This window comes from Papaver somniferum, chromosome 6 (assembly GCF_003573695.1).
Source record: "Papaver somniferum cultivar HN1 chromosome 6, ASM357369v1, whole genome shotgun sequence".
NCBI classification, from domain to species: Eukaryota; Viridiplantae; Streptophyta; class Magnoliopsida; order Ranunculales; family Papaveraceae; genus Papaver; species Papaver somniferum.
In genome coordinates, this window is record NC_039363.1 from 139,828,047 (window position 1) to 139,833,903 (window position 5,857).

Here is a 5,857-nt window from a genome sequence, read left to right on the forward strand (position 1 = left end):
AAAAAGAACAGAAAAGAAGACAATTTTATTTTAGACAATTTTATTTCAGGGTTTGTTTATTTTATTTACAAAAAAAAAAAACTGTATTAGGGTTTATTATTTTTGTATTTTTTCTTTATTTTTTTGGACTTTTGGACTTTGGGACATTATTTTTTTTTTATTACCCTACGAAAGGGTACTTTAAATATAAACTGTTTGCAGAGAAGGAGGACAATTACGATATTGTCTCTGCACCTTGGGTTCGTACACTATAAATCGGAGTCAGTGGCCCGAGTCGACTACAAACGATTCATCCCCCATCTGGAACGGGAGGTAAGATTCTAAACACTCGCGAATCCCCTGTCAGCGAGTTACTGGACTCCTTCGTATGCATATATGTTGAGAACTGAATACAGACATTTATTTTTCTAGTAAAGGGCAAGGCCTGGCCATACAAGATAAGGGTTCGGATTTCATCACCGTTCTCTTCTTGCCCGCTTTAGGAACACGTAACCTACGCGAACCTAAGCCTAAAATTTTGACTAGAACGAGACCGATAGGGTAACGAGCTTAAAAGGAAAGTCATTCGAAAAATATTGGTTACTCTTTTACGCATACTTCGAAGTTCTTGACGGTTTCTGTAAGTTGAATGCGTGACTGCGCCGCCTTGTAATACCGGTGAGGCCTTGGGTATCAAAGCTCCACCGAGCTTCCCTCGCCTTTATTCAACTTACGTTAACTCGGATTGATTCCAGAGGGGTTTGCTTAAATTGTAACGAATTCCCGTTCGAAGGATTAGAAGCTGGTCTAGAAACAATCTAAGTGGATCCATCATGATTTTTGTTTGCTAGAAATCAATAGGTTTGATTTGGTTGAGTCGGCCTTGATCTGTGTTTGCTTACCCTTCCAATTTAGAAAATTCTATTGTATGCCTGAACGTAAAAGAGACGCATTAGGTAGATTTTTAAAGAGAAACTTAGTGGTTTGAAGCGTCTCGATTACCTTAATCTAGAAAGTCCGGCTTTTGAAAAGTACGTTTTTGAACGTTCTTTGACTGAGGAGAGAATCCTTGTTGCTCCGATAGCGCCAGAAATGGCAACTTTGAAAGCTTTGTTGAATCCAACTAGGACTACCCGTCCTTCGTGTATTAAGTTAGCTGAAACGGAGGCACCCTATGAACTGAAACCTGGGACCTTACAGATGCTCCCAATATTTTTAGGGAAAGAAAATGAAAACGTTTATTACCATGTTAGGGATTTTGAGGAAATTTGTAGTACTCTAAGAATTAGAGGCTTAGATGATGATGCTTTGAAACTTAGGTTATTCCCATTTTCCCTGAAAGATAAGGCCAAGTCATGGTTGTATAGTTTGGACTCCGAGTCAATTGAGACATATGAACAACTTACATCTGCCTTTTTTAATAAGTTTTTCCCTAGGCACAAAACATCGTCTATTAGGACGCAAATATGCACATTTTCACAACAAGAGGGAGAATCTTTATATAGGTATTTGGAAAGGTTCAATGATTTATTATCCCAGTGTCCTCATCATGGTTTAGAAAAGGTTAGGCTAGTTCAGATCCTTTATGAGGGTTTAGATTATTCCACAACGACCATGGTTGAGTCTCTATGCACTGGTGGATTTGAAAACCAAACTGTTGATGCGGCGATGGAATTTTTTAATGAAATCGCCGAAAAAACCCAACAATTGGAAAATAGCAGGGCACCCCAGAAAATAATTCTTTTAAGTAGAGGAAACGTTAATAGGGTAGAAGGAGGCTATGAATCAGATGCCAAAATTGCTGCTATAGAAAAAAGGTTAGAAGCCTTAGAAGTGGGCCAGACTAGTGGTAGAGTGGAGCCTTTTTGCGAAGGCCATAATATTGAAGAGCAGGCCAATGCTTTTTATAATAACACTAGATTTGATAACCGTCAAAAGATTGACCCATATTCAGAAACCTATAATCCTGGTTGGAGAAACCATCCGAACCTTTCGTGGTCTAAGGGCCAAAGTCATGGTCAGTTTAGTAAATTCTAATGCTTCCCCAGGTTTTGGCTATACTAAGAATCCTTCAGGACTAGCTCAGTTTCAGAATCAGTCAGATAAGAAAATCCTAAGTTTAGAGGAATCTCTCGCCTTGTTAACTCAGCAAACTGCAAAATTCCAGTTATCCATAGAACAAAGTCTACAAGCTAGTAACAGGATAGGACAAGAAAATAGTCAGGCTATTTCCGAGTTAAAAACCCAGGTTGGTCTGATAAGTGATTCTTTGAGAGGAAAAGGTAAGTTTCCTAGTCAAACACAACCCAACCCTAGAGGAGTTCATGAATTAGGTGCAAAAGCATCGAATCAATTGAATGCTTTTAGAACCCTTAGAAGTGGTAGAGTTGTAGACAATAAGGTAACCATGCCCGATAGTGAACATACTGTAGTTCACCCCTCGGGATATCACCTCTCAGAACCAGTAGCTGAAGAGACTGATAAAGTTTCTGATGATGTGAATTCGGTTCCTGAAAGGTCTGAATTTAGGCCTAGAGCCCCATTTCCTCAGCTATTAGTACCAACAAAGAAGGAATCGAACTTTAATGACATAGTGGAGGTTTTTAAGCAAGTTACCATAAACCTTCCCTTATTAGATGCAATTAGGCAAATTCCTTCTTATGCCAAGTTCCTTAAGGATATGTGTACGCGAAAGCGAAAACTTAGCGTCCATAAGAAAGCCTTTTTAGCTAGTCACGTGAGTTCAATCATTCAGAACACCACAACTCCAAAGTACAAAGACCCAGGTTCTCCTACCATTGCTTGCACAATAGGTAACTTCCGAGTAGAAAAAGCTTTACTTGACTTAGGAGCCAGTGTGAACTTACTGACATTCCATGTATACTTACATCTAGGACTTGGTGAAATGAAACCTACTCAGATGACACTGCAGTTAGCTGATAGGTCTGTTAAAATCCCTCGAGGTGTTATCAAGGATGTTCTTATTGAGGTCGACAAGTTTATTTATCCAGTGGATTTCGTGGTCCTAGATACCCAACGTGTCCCTGACCCAGAGAACCAGATACTTTAGGTCGCCCATTTTTAGCTACGTCTAATGCGATCATTAACTGTCGAAATGGTGTGATGAGTTTATCTTTTGGTAATATGACTATGGAGATGAACATTTTTAATGTCAGTAAGCAACCTCATGAGCTATATGACACATGTGTTGAGGAGGTGAACATGATAGAAGCCTTAGTTCAGAAGTCATTACCAAACATCTTGTCTGAAGACCCATTAGAAAGTTGTCTATCCCATTTTGGTCTAGATTTTGACGACGATAACACTATTGAACAGGTGAATGGTATATTAGATTCTAACCCCGTGTTAGACACTGATATATGGAAAGCTAGGTTCAAACCGTTACCAGTTTCTGAGACTACCCTAATTCCTTCTTTAGAAGAGCCCCCAAAGTTGGACCTTAAACCACTACCCGATACTCTAAAGTATGTGTTTTTAGGCCCATCTGAGACTTTACCTGTGATTGTATCTTCCAATTTGGATAGTGATCAGGAAAGTAGGCTAGTAAATGTACTTAAAGACAATAAAGAAGCTTTAGGGTGGACTATAGCAGACATTAAGGCTATAAGTCATACTGTGTGTATGCATCAGATTCATTTAGAGGAAGACTCCAAACCTTCTAGGGAGATGCAACGTCGACTGAACCCTAACATGAAAGAGGTAGTTCGAAAAGAGGTGCTTAAGTTGTTAGATGCGAGTATTATTTACCCAATTTCAGACAGTAAGTGGGTCAGCCCTGTTCAGGTTTTCCCCAAGAAATCAGGTATCACTGTAGTCCAGAATGATAATAATGAATTAATCCCAACCCGAGTGACCACGGGATGGTGTGTGTGTATTGAATATAGGAAATTGAACAAGGTCACAAGGAAGGATCACTTTCCTCTTCCTTTTATCGACCAAATGCTAGAGTGATTAGCTGGACATAGTCACTATTGCTTCTTAGATGGCTACTCCGGTTATAATCAGATCGTTATTTCCCCAGAAGACCAAGAGAAAACCACTTTTACCTGTCCCTTTGGTACCTTTGCGTATAGATGCATGCCTTTCGGGCTATGTAATGCCCCTGCAACTTTTCGGCGTTGTATGATGAGCATATTTTCTGATATGGTAGAATGGTTTTTAGAGGTCTTTATGGATGATTTTTCAGTGTTTGGTTCATCTTTCGATGAGTGCTTGCATCATCTGACATTAGTGTTGACTAGGTGTAAGGAAAAATAATTTAGTGCTTAATTGGGAAAAATGCCATTTCATGGTTAAATCAGGAATCGTGTTAGGGCATATCGTCTCTTCAAAGGGTATAGAGGTAGACAAAGCCAAAGTTGACCTTATTAATACTTTACAGGTCCCAAAAACCGTAAAAGATATTAGGTCATTCCTAGGGCATGCAGGTTTTTACCGTCGATTCATTAAGGATTTTAGCTTGATTTCTAGACCTCTTTGCAATTTGCTTGCAAAAGATGTTAAGTTTTTCTTTGATGATGCTTGTTTAGAGGCTTTTGAGAAGCTTAAAACTTTACTCACTACTGCCCCGATAGTCCAGGCACCTCACTGGAACCTACCCTTTGATATTATGTGTGATTCTTCAGATTATGCTATATGCGTCGTTTTAGGACAACGAGAAAACAAATTACTTCATGTGATTTATTATGATAGCAAAACTCTGAATGATTCCCAAATGAACTACACAACTACCGAGAAGGAACTTTAGCCATCGTTTTTTCCTTGGATAAGTTTAGGTCCTACCTATTAGGTTCTAAGATCATAATCTATACAGATCATGCTGCTTTGAAATACCTTTTATCTAAGAAGGATACCAAACCTATATTGATTAGATGGATCCTATTGTTACAGGAATTTTCCCCAGACATTAGAGACAAGAAGGGTGCAGAAAATGTAGTAGCAGACCACTTGTCTAGGCTAGTTGTTAGTTCCCCTAGTGATTCCCTTCGTATAAGGGATAGCTTTCCTGATGAAAAATTATTCTCTGTTTCCCAATCACCTTGGTATGAAAATATAGTGAATTATCTTGTTACTAGTCGAACCCCTCAACATTGGGGTAAGCAAGATCGTTCTAGGTTTTTAGCCGAGGTTAAGCATTTCTTTTGGGACGATCCTTATCTGTTTAAGTATTGTCCGGACCAGATTATTAGGAGATGTGTATCTGAGATTGACCAGTTGATAGACGCATTTATGTGTCTAATATAGCCCAATTGTATATTGTGTTAGTACCCATTTTTTGTACTTATTATGGCTTTTTATGTCCCTGTAGGTATTTCCGGAGAAATAAGCTTCTGCGGCGAAATTGGCAAAAAAAAAGTGGTTTTTGCGCTCGTGGGAGAAAATTACTATACGGACTCTCACTTTGGATAAGGGGTAACCTAATTACTAAGGGGTGACCCATTTCCAGGCAGCTGCTAAAGGGACACCAGAACTGGATAGGGGGAGGTCTTCTTCAAATTTCAAATACTGGTTTTTGGCGGGAAAGGCCATGCATATCGCTGTTGAATTTTGATCCGATTGTTGGAGCTGTTTTAGGGAGATTAAACACCGGAAATTGATTGGGCTGGACGTGATATGGATATAGAATTCTAGTATGGATGATTTCATGGGCTTAATTGGGCTAGAATATCCGGGAGAAGCAATCGAAGTTAAAACAGAGAGACGTGTCCTGTTGTGCACTTTCAAAGATTTTTGAGAGATTTCTGGAGGACTTTGACGATGGATTAACATGTACACGGTCTTATTCAAGTCTAGGGAAGAGTTTGGTAGCTATTTTATAGCTAACAGCACGTGAAAAAGCTCAACAGAAGGGATTATT

At 39.2% G+C, this 5,857-nt stretch overlaps 1 pseudogene; it reads right to left on the bottom strand.

Moving 5' to 3' along the window:
- Positions 1 to 1,435: 1,435 nt before the first annotated feature.
- LOC113292143 lies at positions 1,436 to 1,535 on the bottom strand (annotated as a pseudogene).
- Positions 1,536 to 5,857: the final 4,322 nt, after the last annotated feature.